Here is a 15,496-nt window from a genome sequence, read left to right on the forward strand (position 1 = left end):
CTGATACCTTATTTGAGGGACCCCTGGTGGCAGAGTGGTTATGCATTGGTCTGCCATCTGCATGGTCAGCAGTTTGAAATCACCAGCAGCTCCACAGGGGAAAGACTGGTCTTTCTACTCCCATGAACAGTTATAGTCTTTGACTCAGTGGCAGTGAGCTTGGTTTGGGTGTTTTCCTTTTTAATCATTTTATTGGGGGCTTACAACTCATCGCAATCCATTCATCCATTGTGTCAAGTACTTTGTACATTTGTTGCCATCATTCCCAAAACATTTTCTTTCTACTTGAGTCCTTGGTATCAGCTCCTCATTTTTTTCTCCTCCTTCCTCCCCCCTCCCTCATGAACCCTTGATAATTTATAAATTATTGTCATTTTTCATGTCTTACACTGACCCATTGGTGTGGGTTTTATACCTTATCTGCTCAGTCCCACTCCCACAAGGGTGTCTTGCACCTTATTTGCATAGTCTCACGCAACCACGGTGAGACAAGTGACCCATCACACTGCACCCCTGTCCTATAAGTGGGGAAACCGAGGCACAGAGAGGTGAAACTGCCTCTCTCAAGTTACACAGTTGGAAAGAGGCTGTGAGACCATGTTTTACCTGCTTCTGAAAGCCGAGGCATGAAGCACACCTAAGGGCAAAGCCTGATGGGCCGGAAGGCTGAGGTGATCTTGGGTCATGGAGCCGCCATAGCCAGGGCTCTGAGGCCAAAGCCAAGTAGGAACGGTTTGTCCTCAGTTCCCCCAGCCATGAGTTGAAAGGGCCTTTAGAGAGAACGGAGAATGTGAGGATTGGCCTGTGTGAAGACTCTGAAGTCAGCATTGATCTGGGTCTGGACCCAAACCGGCAGCTCTCTCCTATAAGCCTCTTTCCATTCTGTGGTTTTTGATTGTCTGTTTAATGCATTTTTTTTATTCAAACGTGCTTTGTGTGGAATAAATCCATGTACACATGATCTAGAAGTCTGGGTCATTGTGACATCATATTTTTACAGTTGCTTGGCATTCCACTGTTTAAAATGTACTACAATTTTATAAATCAATGTTTGTGGGGGGACTCTTACAGCTCTTTTTTTTTTTCATTTGAATTGTATTTATTTATTTATTTATTTATTTATTTAATTTTATGTTTAATGCATTTTTAATTGGGAGTCAATGTATACCTCGTTCCATCGTTCAATCAGGTCAAGCAGTATTGTGCAATTGCCACCACAGCCTCCCAGCATTCCTTTCCTTGTTGGACATCTTCACATCATCTCACGTTCACCAGCCGCACTCCTCCGCCCTCCCCCCACCCCCCCCAGCCCAACCCCTGCCCTGAAGCCCTTATTCTACCCATTGTCCCAATAGGTCCATCAACATGTGTTTCCTACCCCGCAAACCAGAAAAGCCGACACCACCACAGCAACCATGCTGTGGCTTCTATGGCTCCTTCCCATCTCTCAGAGTTCTCTCTTTACACCGAGAACTAAAGTCTGTCTTCACTGGCACCTGCTGCGGTCCACTCTGTATGACCTCGTCAACCTGGTCCCCCCAGCGTGTCCACGCCACCAGACCAGACACCTCACCCCTCCCACCCGCTTACATCCACTTCCCATTCACTCCCGACTCCACCCTGCTGCCTTTGCCCACTGCTGCCGGCCCCACCTAGCAGCCCTCCCAGCAGCCTCCTTGATCAGCGCCATCCCCAGAGCCTCTGCCATTTCTGGGTGCTGGATCAGACCGCCCTGCTCCCTACTCTGAAAATGGCCATCTTGTGGTGTTTACACATACGTTAGGCCTATCATTAGATCCTAAGTTTCCTGAGATCCCCACAAAATAAAACACTCAATCAGCTGCCATCAAGTTGGGCTCCAACTCACAGCGACCCTGTGCGTGTGTACTGGGGCCTCGCTCTAGAGCGCGGTTCTCAACCTGTGGGTCGTTACTCCTTTGGGGTCAAATGACCCTTTCCCAGGGGTCGCCCCATTCATAACCGTAGCAAAAAGACAGTGATGAAGTAGCAATGAAAATAATGCTATGGACTCAATAAACGATACTTGATGAAAAAAAAAAAAAGAAAATAATGCTATGGTTGGGGGGTCACCATGACACAAGGAACTGTAGGAAAGGGTCACGGCCTGAGGAAGTTTGGGAACCACTGCTCTAGATGGTTCTGATGACTGAGATCCTTTGGGAAGCACACCACCAGCCCTTTCCTCCAAGGCACTCTGGAGAGGCTGGAACCTTCAACCTTTGGCTCGTAGTCAAGTGCTTAACCATTTCCACCCCCTGGGCTGCCACCCGGAGATGAGATCGGGGCCTACAGCAGTGACTGCTCTCTGAATGCAGATGGGAGCCGTGCACTGGGCAGGACACCGTCAACTTGCTTCCTTAATTGTGTGGCAATTCTCAAAAGTCTAACGCTCCAGGAAGGTTCGGCATGTGGCCTGAGTATCCACCCAACACTCCTTTCTGCTGAGCCCGAGCCCGAAGGTGGCCCAGAATCTTCTCACAACAGTGCCCCAGGCAGTTGTGGCCACCGGAAGTCCGCTGGGATGGTGAGCTTCTGTGCCACCTGGAGGAGGTGACCGAGGAGGGCAGGCCCTGTCTGTGCAGTCCCCCTCGGATCCCAGGACCTACCCCGAGCCGGACATGTGCAGGCACTCAGGAATCTTTCCAAGTGGATGGCAGCCCCTCCGAGAAGTGGCCACCTTGCCGCCGCAGACTGGCTCTGGCTCACGGCAACCCCTGCATGCACAGCGCCACACTCACGCTCACCGGTATGTGTGCATCCAGGGTGGCTGCTATGGCACCCATCTGTCTCACCCACGGCCTCTCTGGTCCTCATTGGCCCTCTCCCTCACCCGACGTCACGTCCTCCCCCTCGGAGACTGAGCCCGGGGCCAGAGCCAGCTCACCCAGATCGAAGAACTGGGCTGGGCTGTGGTGCCAGGCTGATCAGGGTCCCTGGCCTGTGCCATGACGCCAGATGGGGAAGTGCCGTGAGCCTGGGTTTCCACACCTACAGACCGAGACTGGTTCTACCGGCTTGTCCTGGAGGCCAACGGGCAAGCCACGGAGGAGGGCACAGGGACTCAGTTGAGTCTTTGTTCCGCTTCCTCCTGGCTTCTGTCTTGGCTGCACATTCCAGGAACGTAATTCATCTGGTTCACGGGAAAGTAGGGGTGCTCTGACGGGAAGAGACAGAATGGTTGCCGGGCAGAGAGAGCAGCTGTGCCTTCCGACCCCCTGCGTGGAGTCTGGACACGTGGCCAGCCCAGGACCATGTCACACAGCTGCAACCAGAGCCCTGGGCCCTAACAGGAAGGGGGCTGTTTCAGGGGCACTGAGCAGGGCCCGTCTGGTCTGTCTGTGGTTCCCAGCGTGTCCTGTGTTCAGAATGCAGCATCGTACCTGGGGGAGCAAAGGCCGTTTGACCTGGCGCTGGGGCATTCCCAACAGCCTCCACCGAGTCAAAAATGTCCCAGGGTAGCTATGAGCTTCTTGCTGAACCAGAGCGCAAATCAGAACCCAGTGGGGCTGGCACCTGACACTCCCGCACACACTCAGGTCCCTGGCCCGGAAGTACACGCCCCTGACAGAGGTCCTGGCCCATAAGAAGACTGCACCACCCCCATAGTACCCCCAAAGCAGTAGGGACCCCATGGGGCCCCAGCTGCCTGAGCTCAAATCCCCATGGATAGGCCATATGACCTTGGGCAAAGGACTTGCTTTCTCTGGACCTCAGTTTCCTGGCCCATGAAATGGGGAGAAGGAGCCCCCCAGGCTGTGGGAAGCCCACTCCCCATGACCTTTAATTCTTACAGCTGGCCTTGCCCAAGGGCAAACCTGTACCCATCCCAGCACTACTGTAATGGAAGGACAAAGGGAGAGCACCTTCCTTTTCCCTGAGAGTCTATTAACCTCCCAATGAGACCTTGCGGAGAGACCCCCAGCCTCCAGGCCCCTCGCCACATCCCCCCACCCCACTCGGAGCCTATGGCTCTCCAGGTGTGGTGACTCCAGCCGGTGGGGGACATTTGATAAAAAGACAGGATCAGGAGTCCTGAGACTCTGCGTTTGAATCAGAAGCATATGGTAATATAAGCGCCCCTGCCCAGCTTCTCCTCCAGACCCACTTTCTTAGTAGGCCACGTGCCCAGTAGACATGGGGCATGGGGTGGCCTTCCTCCCTTACCTTGGTTAATACTTGAATCATACCCCAAAGATGGCTTTAGGAGGATGTTATCCCCTGAGACAGGTGAGGAAACTGAGCCACAGAGAATTAAGTTCTGGGCCCAAGATCTCCCTGCTGAGAAGTTATGAAAAATGGGATTCGAACCCAGATCCCGCCTGCCTCCCTGCCACAAATATGTACCCTCACCTAACTGTGGTTGTGCCACCCTCGGAGTCCGGGGCTGGGTCTCGGTCTGGTGACAGCTGGTAGCTCCCACCAGAATACTTGGTCAGAGCCCAGGAGAAACTTCTAAACACCCAGGAGCAATGTAGGGGGGTGAGCAGTTCAGAGGACACGCCTGTGGAAGGAGTCAGCCAAAGTCTGGGGCTGTGGGTAATTCAAACTAGGGCAGGGATGTCTAGAGGTTCCAGGGGCGGTCCCCAGAATCGGGGTGGGTCAGAGAACCTGACTTGGAGCCTCATAGGTCCAGATCACACTTCAGCACTGGCCATCCTGTTGACACACCAGAATCTGTCAAGGCACTGAAGTCTCAGTCGCCTCCCCAGTCACTCCCATCGTGCCGCCAGCAGAGTGGGCTGTGTCCCTGCTAGCTGGAGTCATGACTTGCTGCAAAGGTCAGGGCTGTGATGGGTGGAGCCTGGCTCATGTGCCCAGGCCCCTGCTGCAAAGCATGGTGGGAAGATGAGCATCTGGCATTTGGGGCTAATCCACTAGAAAGCTCAATCAGTGGGGAATTTGCCAGACATGCAGGGGGATGGGGCAGTCAACACATGGAGAAGTCCTGAATAGAGGGGGAGAAAAAGATGGAGTCAACCCCCAATCATAGAAGACTTACTGGTCAGAAAAAGGCTGATGGGACACACCCTTGGTTACTCTTCAGTCCGGAATGGAACTCACTCCTGTGTTGGAAGAAGCTGCCATTTCAGACCTGAGGGGGCAGCAATTACTCCAAGGCACAGGGTTCAGAGAGAAGGTGGAATGGGGAGCAAGTGGGCGAAGTGATGGCACACTTGCAATGAGAGGATTGCAATGGATGGTGTGTTAGTCCAGGTTGCTAGAGAAACAAAGCCAGAGTTACTCGTATGTGTGTATAACAGTACAGCCCAGATCAAGCCCATGAGTCCGATATTAGCCTATATGTCTGATACTAGTCTATAAATTCCTCTGTAGACTTATGCAGTGAGGCCAAATGGAGGACGATCACAGGCCAGTGGGTGGAAAGTCTTGTGGATCCAGTGGCTGTGGGAGCATCTTAGTGCTGGTGTGGGTTTCTATGTGGCATCTCCAGCTCCAGGGATCTGGCTGCTATCAGCGAGCCTCCATGTGGCTTGTCAACAGGAATGTGAAGCAGAGAGAGTGTGTCCCATCTCCAGAATGCTCATGAGAAGGCCACGCCCATAAGGAGAGACTAGTAGGCTGTAACCTGACTGACAGGCTAGACTCTGCCCCTTCATAATATCCTCAAGTTCACAACATGATTATATCACTACCACAATGAGCTAAAACAAAATGTGTGTGAACTGTTAAAATGTAAAATTGATGATCTACACTGAAAGCCTTTACCAAATTCACCATAAAGTGGTTTTTTTCCCCAATAATTTTATCGGGGGCTCATACAATTCTTATCACAATGCATACATACATCCATTGTGTCAAGCACATTTGTACTTTTGTTGCCATCATCATCATTCTCAAAACATTTACTTTCTACTTGAGCCCTTAATATCAGCTCATTTTCCCCCTCCTTCCCCACTACCCCCTCCCTCATGAACCCTTCCTAATTCATAAACTATTGTTATTTTGTCATATCTTACACTGTCTGACATCTCCCTTCACCCACTTTTCTGTTATCCATCCCCCCAGGGAGAAGGTTATATGTAGATCCTTGTAATCGGTTCCCCCATTATATCCCACCTTCCCTCTACCCTCCAGGTATCGCCACTCTCACCACTGGTTCTGAAGGGGTCATCTGTCCTGGATTCCCTGTGTTTCCAGTTGCTATCTGTACCAATGTATGTCCTCTGATCTAGCCAGATTTGTAAGGTAGAATTGGGATCATGATAGTGGGGGGCATGAATCATTTAAGAACTAGAGGAAAGTTGTATGTTTCATTGTTGCTACCCTGCACCCTGACTGACTCATCTCTTCCCCACAAGCCTTAAGTAACGGGGTGCCCATTACCTACAGATGGGCTTTGGGTCTCCACTCTTCACTCACCCTCATTTACAATAAGATTTTTTTTTTGTTCTTTGATGCCTGATACCTGATCCCTTCGACACCTCGTAGTCACATAGGCTGGTGTGCTTCTTCCATGTGGGCTTTGTTGCTTCTGAGCTAGATGGCTGCTTGTTTATCTTCAAGCCTTTAAGACCCCAGATGCTATAGCTTTTGATAGCCGGGCACCATCAGTTTTCTTCACCACATTTGCTGATACACATATTTGTCTTCAGGGATTGTGTCACGAAGGTGTACATCATGGAATGCCAATTTAATAGAACATGTTATTGCATTGAATTAAGTACTTGAGTGGAGGTCCAATGTCCATCTGCTGCCTTAATAATAAACCTATAAATATATGCTCGTAGATCTACTTCCCCACCATCCTATATAAATATATTTACATAAGTACATGCCTGTATTTAGACTATAAATACCCTTTGCCTCCTAATTCTTTCCTCTATTTCATTTTACTTTGCTCTTGTCCCACTGTCATGGCTCAGCCTTCATTTGGGTTTCAGTAATTTCTCTCGGTTACATTGCCCTTGCTGAATCCCTCCCTACCAGGCCTCTCACACCCTCCTTGCCACTAATTTGGGATCACTTGTTGCTCCCCTGTCCCTGGGTTGGTCAGCCCATAAAGTGTTTTAAAAAGAAATAAACAGGGCAGTCTATAAGAGTGACAAATGTTCGCTCTGACGTGGCTCAGTAGAACCTCTGACCTTGGCTAAGAGGGTGCTAGGCTAGCCTCTGCCAGACTTCCTATCCTGCTGGGCCTGTTTCCACATCCGTCATGGGAGGGGCTTCGATGCTGTATCTCTGAGGTCTCCCAGCTGAGTTAAGACTCAGCAGACGGCGACTCAGCACTCTGGTACCCCAGGCCCTGCTGGGCCCCAGACACCTCCAGGCTGTCTCAACCCCGTCTTGGCTTTGCTTTCAGGCAAGGCCGGCAAGCCAAGCTGCAGTAGCAAACCGCCTTGTCCCCTGAGCGGTCCCTGACATCAAGCTTCCTTCCGCCACACGGCCTTCGAAAGCCAACGGGGTTTCCAAGGTCCCCGCTGCAGGACTCAGAGGCCCTCAGCGCGCGAGGCAGACAGAACTTCCGAGGGTCCCAGTCTGGCGATGAACGATGAACGCTCCAGCCCGGCGTAACAGGTGTCCCTTTTGCTCACACCTCATTGGTCGGGAAAGTCACGTGACCTGCCCTCCGCCCAACCACAGCAGGCGAGAAGGTGTCACGTGCCCCGCCTGGGCTTTCCCGAGGGTCTCAGCCCTCCGCTCCGGGTCGCCCGCCAGCTGTGCAGACCTGTGCAGGGACGAGTGGGGCAGATGTCCCCTGGAGTTGACCCTGAGCCCAGCTGGGATCTCCCTAGGGGGTGAGGAGGATGGAGGGGCGGACCTCGGACACTCTAGGCCTGGGGTCCTGCTGTCGTAGCCCTGCCTCCCCATCCCAGCCACGAGCCTGTTTCCAGTAGTAACCACGGGGGAACACGCCCTAGTACTCCCAGCAGCTCCCCTCGGAAGGTGGCGCTGGTCAGAGGTGGGTCCTGGCTTTGCCCTAAGAGCGGTTCTCAACCTGTGGGTCGCGACCCTTTGGGCTCGAAGGATCCTTTCACAGGGGTCACCGATGATCTTAGGAACTGAGACACCGGTCCTCCATCCGTCTGCAGGCAGGTCCGCCCGCATGCAGATATGCCCACCCACGAGAACCAGCATGCTACACCATGCTTCAAGACAAAAATTTCAATTTGTCATTAGAAATAAGTATTTCACAATATATAATTACATGTTTTTGTAATTAATCACTGTTTTAATTATGTTCAATTTGTAACTATGAAAATACATCCTGCATATCAGATATTTACATTACGATTCATAACAGTAGCAAAATTACAGTGATGAAGTAGCAATGAAAATAATTTTATGGTTGGGGGTCACCACCGCATGAGGAACTGTATGAAAGGGTGACGGCATTAGGAAGGTGGAGAACCACTGCCCTAAGGCGGCGTCTTGGTCGATGAGAGTGCGCGTTGGGCGGAGGGGTGAGGGAAGCAGTTAGGCTGGGGGTGGGCAAGGGAGGTTAACAGCAAGGCTGTTTGCGCCTGCCTACCGGCCCTAAGAGGTCTTTGGGGTGACTTCGTTTGTTTGGGATGACTTAGGGGGAGTTGAAGATTCCAAGGACGTTCAAATCCCCACCCCTGCTGGATTGCTCTGCGTTATGGGGAGCAGATGTGGGCTCCCTGGGCAGTCTCCAAGATGATGGAGAAGGCCGCCCTAGCCAGCTGTACAGACTCGGGGCAGGCACAGTGACTGCAGGGCAAGTCTCCTGGGAGGGTGAGGGGCGGGGGCGTGGGGGGGCTGAGGCAGTGGTCAGGTACTTGCATAATAGAGTCAGGCTGAAGCTGTTCGATTATCTGCCCTGTAAGCACCACCAGCTCCTTCCTGCGCTTCCCACCTTTCAAAGAAAACTGTCCACAGGCTTGCACGTGCCAGGGGGGTGGGGGAACCCCCGCTTGCTGCCTGTGTCATCCAGCATGTTGGCTGTGTCACCCGAATCACGCAGGAGCTCCGAAAAGCTTTGGGAGCTCACTCAGCTGCCCGTAGGGTGAGGGAGGGCAGCCTGCACATCAGAGGCCTGGGCCTGTCCATCCCAGACAGAGGCCACCAAGACTTGCATTGATTCTCCCAGGTGCCGTGGAGGGCCAGCTCCTGTCAGGCCGCACACAGGTCCTCTCCGTAGGAGAGAAAGCAGCAGAGGGGACAGCAACAAGAAAGCAAGAAACCATGAAAAAACGACGAGAAAGCAACAGGGCTGTGAGCAGGAGCTTTCTTTAATCTAGAGGGACAAGGCAGTGTAGCCATTTAACAGATAGGCCAAGCGGGGTCCTGGCAGGCTCAGAAGTGATATTCCTATAGGCACCTGGCCAGCCAGTGGCACAGCTGGCAGGAGGACCCTCACCACTCTTCCTAGAGCCTTCCAAGGAGGAAAACCGGTGCTGCGTTGGGTGGGGGCTGCTTGCCTAGGGTCCCACCGCAATTCAGTTGCTGAGCTAGGACCCAGTGACTCCAGATCCGGGTCTCTGACTGTCAGCCTGGGAAAGCTGCCCAGGTTTCTCACCTACTTTTTGTTTTGCCAGAGTAGAGTGGGGGATGGGGGTCAACAGGGCTAGGCAGCTAGGTTCTCAGAAATTCCCTCAGGACCAGACAGTAGGGCGGAACTGCGTGCGCGCTCACGCACGTGCGCGCGCACACATGCCATCTCCTGCTTCTGCTAGGGTTACTGACGGGGCTGCTGACTGGGAGCTGCACTTTGAAAGTGAACCCTGAGTGAGACAACACGCCCCAAGTTATCTCTCTCAGTCCTCCATCGGCCCCGAGAGGTGGCTCCTCCCCTGTGTCCTAATTGGTCCAGAGGAAACAGAAGCAGGGGGGTCTCTGGGCTCCCAGTCCAGCGCTCAACACCCAGGAGACACGGGCATACACTCAGGCAGGAAGGGACCTGGCAGAGTGGGGGAGGGGGCCCAGCAGCCGGGTGCTTTCCTGGCCTGGCTGGAACTCATCCCGTCCAGATCCTGGAGCCGGGCAGAGCAGGAAGGCGGGAACAATGGGCTGTCAGCAGCCTCAAGATATGCTGATTCCCAGAGCCAAGGGTGGGGGAGGACGGTGCCTTGCTGGAGGCAAAGGTCATGGGAATGCCATCTGAGCGCAGACCGGTGAGAGCGTTGCTAGCCAGTGTTACATACTGGAGATGGACTGCCTGGAGGCCCGATCACCGGCCGCACTTCACCGATGAAGAACTTGAGGGACAGAGTACCTTGCACCCCAGAGGTCCTCCTAGCACATGGCAGGTCAGGACTTGCCCCCAGCGGCTTCTGGTGGGTTAGGGGCACCAATGGGCAGTTTCTACAGGGCATGGAAGTATCCCTGACCAGCTGTGAGATTGTAGCTATAGGAGCTCTTTTCCACCGTTACCCCTCTGGTGGACCAACAAGGGGTGAATGTGGGATTTGTCCACAGGCAGGCTGACCCCAGATCCTATGTGCTCAACGAAGACGCTGGGAAGCCCTGGTCCACGGCCTCCCCATGTTTCTACTCTCAGGGCTTGCCTGCGTCCGGGTGTGGTTGCCCTGTTCCGATTTAAATTGATGGTAGCAGTTCGGATAGCACCTTGGTGACCCCGGCCGTCTTTGTTGGTGTTAGGTGGATTCCCACTCAGGGCGACCTTGTATGCCACAGAACAAAACACTCCCCCGCCCTCCTGGTGCCATCCCCCCAGTCTTTGCTCTGTCTGAGCTACTGCCCACCCATTTCATTAAAGTCCTTTCTCTTTCCACCCCCAACTCTATAACTCTATAACCAGTCATGACTGGTCCATCCCGATGACATTTCCAAAGACTTAAGACAAAGTACCTGCTTCTAAGGAGCAATCTGGCAGTCTGCCTTCCAAAACCAGTACATAAGCCCCTCCTAATTTCCTTCAGAGTAGGCGCCCTGGTGGTATAGTGGGTATGTGTTGGGCTTCGATCTGTAAGGTCAGTGGTTTGAAACCACCAGCTGCTCCATGGGAGGCAGATGGGCTTTTCTACTCAGTCTCTCGGGAGACTCACCAGGGCAATCGTGTCCTGTAATACAGTGTCACTATGCGTCAGCACCGACCCAATGGCAGTGAGCTTGGTTTTGGAGGATACCTGAGTTCCATCCTTACATGCAGGCTACCGTGCGATCTTAGGCAAGTCACTTCTCCCATCCCTACCCCACCCATTCTGATAGGTGGTCTGCCATCGAGTCCATGCTGACTCCTGGCAGCCCCTATGGCACAGGGTAGAACTGCCCCTGTGGGTCTCAGAGACTGTCACTCTTGATGGGCCCCCTGAGCTACCAGCTAGGGAATATGGAAGAAGTCACCTATCTGAACTGCCCCCGCACAAGGGTGGGTGCTACTTTAGAACCACCCAGCACCTGTTTCTCCTATAGAAGCCTTCTTGTAAGTAGTTATGCACGTGTTGGGCTGCTAACAGCAAGGTCAGCAGTTTGAAACCAGCAGCTGCTCCTCGGGAGAAAGACGGGGCCTTCTACTCCAGTCTCCATTCTCCCCTGGCCCGTGTGGTTGCTGTGGGTCGGCATCGACTGGACGACAGTGGGGTGGGGGTGTTTTAAAAGCAGTCCAGTTGCTGTCAGCAGATTCCAACTCACAGTGAGAGCCTGCGGTATCCGGGAGGGGGGGAGGTTTGTGTTTTAGGAGATCGGCAGGCTTTTCCTTCAAAGCACTACTTGATGGTGGTTGCTAGGTGCCCATTGTCCATCTGAGTCCCAGAGATCCCCACCTCTCGGTTAGCAGCTGAGCGCTGAATCGTGGTGCCACCAGGGGTCCTTGCAGTGGCAGCCCCAATTTCCCTCTGAGGAAGCCTCCTTTGTCCACCGGAGCCATGTGCAGGGGGGGGAGGGGGACGGGGAGCTGGCTGCTAGGGGCGAGGAATGCGGAGGGCCCTAATCCCTGCACTCCATTCCCCAAACAGAAGCAAATTACCCAGCAGGCAAAGGAAACCCAAGCAGGCACTGTGAAGGCTTTGCTTACTCGGTGCTCTGTCCACGTCCAAAACACTCAAAACTCATTGCCATCAAGTCAATAATGATTCATGGCCACCCTGTAAGACAAGGTAGAGCTGCCCCTGTGGGTTTCTGTAACTCTTTACACCTGTAGAAAGCTCATCTTTCTCCCATGGAGTGGCTGGTGGTTTTGAACTGCTCACCTCATGGTTAGCAGTTCAACGTATAACAGGCAGTAAATCTTAAAGAGGCTGTGATTCTGCAGGAATGTGCTGGGGAGGGGTGGGTGGTAGGGGGGCGAATCAGCTGTACCAAGCTGCAGAATCTTTGATGTAATGTAAAATATGAAATTCTTCGCCTCAGATAAGGCTTTGTACTCCTGAAAGCAGTATGGTCTGACAGTTCTACCCTGTCCTATAGTTACTATGAGGACTAAAGGGGTGCTATGAGTCAGAATGGACTCACCGACACTAAGTGTGGTTTGTTTTGGGCTTGGTCCTGCCTCCGTTGGGTCTGGAGTTCTGCAGACAGAGTCTGAGCCTGGTGCAGCGTCATCTCCAGGACGGGAGATCCAAGGAGATGTCCTCTTGCCTTAAGCCAGTTTGAAGTGAGCTTCTGTTGCCGAACACCACCAGGCTCTTGAGAAGGTTGTTGGATTGACTTGGTCCCGTGGCCTCTGCGGAAGAACTCACCGCCACTCTGAGGGAGAAAGATGGGCTTTCTGCCCCAGGACAGTTCACAGCTTCAGAAGTCACAGGACCAGTTCTACCCTGTCCCCCAGCGTTGCTAAGAGTCGTCATCAACTTGATGGCAGTGAGTTTGGTTTGGGCTTACACTGTCACCCAGAAGACATTCTTAAAGGAAAAGATCATATACATTAATGTAATGGCTTTTTGATGAAACAAGAAACATCAGAGATGCCCTTTGAAAAACCGATAGTAGACTATTTTTATTTATCAAACTGCATACCGCCCACTGTCTATCTCCATTGGGTCCAAGTTCTTCACATTTAGTATCTAAAAGCTTTCTGGATGGGCTGGACCATCTTTACTTTTAAGTGCACAGAGTGACCCCTGACATTTCCACATGGCGTCCTTATTGAACTCATTTAAGGTGACCATGAGGGTCCAACCTGGCACAGTTCCCCTGGGCTTGAGCACAGCTGCCGGAACAAGCAGGCACCCAGGCGGACTCACTCCCTGACTTCCCCGCCTCTGAGGGCTGCCGTGTTTCTGGGACATGCACGGTGAGGCATATCCTCATTCCGGAAAGGTGAAGATGCTGTGCGTCAGAACTAACGATGATTGCAGTTGCTGTTTCCTGAGCTCAGCTGCACATGAGGCATGACTGGCTCAGTCACCAACCCTCTCTGACTCTCACAGGCCACACTGAGATGATGACCAGAGAGGAGTACGTTCAGGCTGTTGTTAAGGTGGAATGAGAAAATCAATGCAGAACCTTTCGGAACACTGCTGACACCTAAGAACTACTTAGTACACATCAGCTATCAGCATAGTGGTTACATGTTGGCCTGCTAACCTCAAAGTCAGCAGTTCGAAACCAGAGCCAGTCCTCACGAAAAGATGGGGCTTTCTACTCCCATAGAGAGTATGATAGCCTCAGAAACCTACAAGGGCACTTCTACCCTGTCAAGTCGCTGAGTCGACAGCAACTCGGTGGCAGGGAGTTCTGGTTTTGATCATGATGTCTGCTTTGTTTCTCATAACTACATGTTGGGGTCAATATGATGACTTGGCTTTAGGGTTTAGGCCACTGAGACCAGAGAGAAGGGTCATGCCTGGGGTTACTGAGCTGAGAGGGCAGTGATGGGTGCTGGGTTCAGAGCCAGGTCTGTCTGGTACCCAGGATTATGAGGTGCCATTATCTGAATTCCCTGCCAAGGACTAGGCCTCCCCACCCCAGTGGGACAGGGTTGGCATTGTCCAGAGGGTCCTGAGACAAGCGAGAGATGGGGTGCTTGCTCACCCAGATCACTACCTTAGTTGGAGTTGTGGCATTCTAGGCCTTAAAAAGCCCCAGGAAGTCTTAAAGGCTTGAAGGTAAACAAGCGGCCATCTAGCTCAAAAGCAACAAAGCCCACATGGAAGAAGCACACTAGCCTGTGAGATCACAGGTGTCAAAGGGATCAGGTATCAGACATCATCAGAACAAAAAAATCTTATCATAGTGAATGGGGAGGGGGGGCGGAGTAAAGACCCAAAGCCCATTTGTAGGCCACTGGATATCCCCTTACAGAAGGGTGTCAGGGAGGAGAGGAGCCAGTCAGGGTACAATGTAGTAATGATGAAAAATATAACTTTCTTCTAGTTCCTAAGTGCTTCTTCCCCCACCCCACTATCATGATCCCAATTCTACCTTGCAAGTCTGGCTAGACCAGAGGATGTACACTGGTACAGGTAAGAACTGGAAACACAGGGAATCCCAGGCAGATGATCGCTTTAGGACCAGTGGTGTGAGTGGCCATACTGGGAGGGTGTAGGGAGGGTGGGTTGGAAAGAGGGAACCGATTACAAGGATTTATATGTGACCTCCTCCCTGGGGGATGGACAACAGAAAAGTGGGTGAAGGAAGATGTCAGGCAAGGCAAGATATGACAAAATAATAATTTATAAATTATCAAGGATTCATGAGGGAGGAGAAAAACTGAGGAGCTGATGGCATCGGCTTAAGTGGCGAGCAAATGTTTTGAGAATGATGAGGGCAATGAATGTACAAATGTGCTTGACACAATGGATGTATGTATGGATTGTGATAAGAGTTGTATGAGCCCCTAATACAATGATTTAAAAAGTATAGTGCAACGAATGTATAAGGGTGCTTTGCTCAATTGATGTATGTACAGATTGTGATAAGAGCCTTATGAGCCCCAATAAAAAGATTAAAAGAAAAAAATTATATAAAAAGAAATCAAATATTATTTCATTGGGCAAAAATCTGCTTAAATAAATAAATTGGTGGCGGGGGGATGGAAGAGACATCCAAGGAGACGCTGTGTAGTGATTGAGATAGGGCTGGGGCAAGAGCTCCTGCTCACTGGCTCCTCATGCTCCTGCGGCTTCCCCTGCATAATCCCTACCCCCACCCCCCTCCAGGGTCCTCCAGCCACCTCTGCCCCCTGCTCAGGTGGGGGATCTCAGGCACACACCTGGCATTTCAGACATGGGCTTTGGGGCCAGGCTGGCCTTGGGTTTGATCCTGGCTTTTCTTCTAAGGTTAGTTGTATGACCTTTGGTTTGTGTTCCCCTCTTAAGGAACCTCACTTTCCCCACCTGTAAAATGGGCTATGCAAGCTGACTTTACAGCTTCCACGGGAAGCTGCAGGTGAAGCCAGGGACAGGGAGCTGAGCATGCCTGGCTCGTAGCTGGCGCTTCTCCAGGGATCAAGCAGAAGCAGGTCGTTCAAACTCTGCGCTCGCATGGCTCTTGAGTCATAGCGACCGTCCAGCACAGGGTGGAACGCCCCTGGAGCTTTCTAAGGCTGCACCTGTTTTCAGAAGCAGACTGCTAACTCTTTACCCTGCAGAGC

The sequence above is a fragment of the Tenrec ecaudatus genome, chromosome 12 (genome assembly GCF_050624435.1).
Source record: "Tenrec ecaudatus isolate mTenEca1 chromosome 12, mTenEca1.hap1, whole genome shotgun sequence".
NCBI classification, from domain to species: domain Eukaryota; kingdom Metazoa; phylum Chordata; class Mammalia; order Afrosoricida; family Tenrecidae; genus Tenrec; species Tenrec ecaudatus.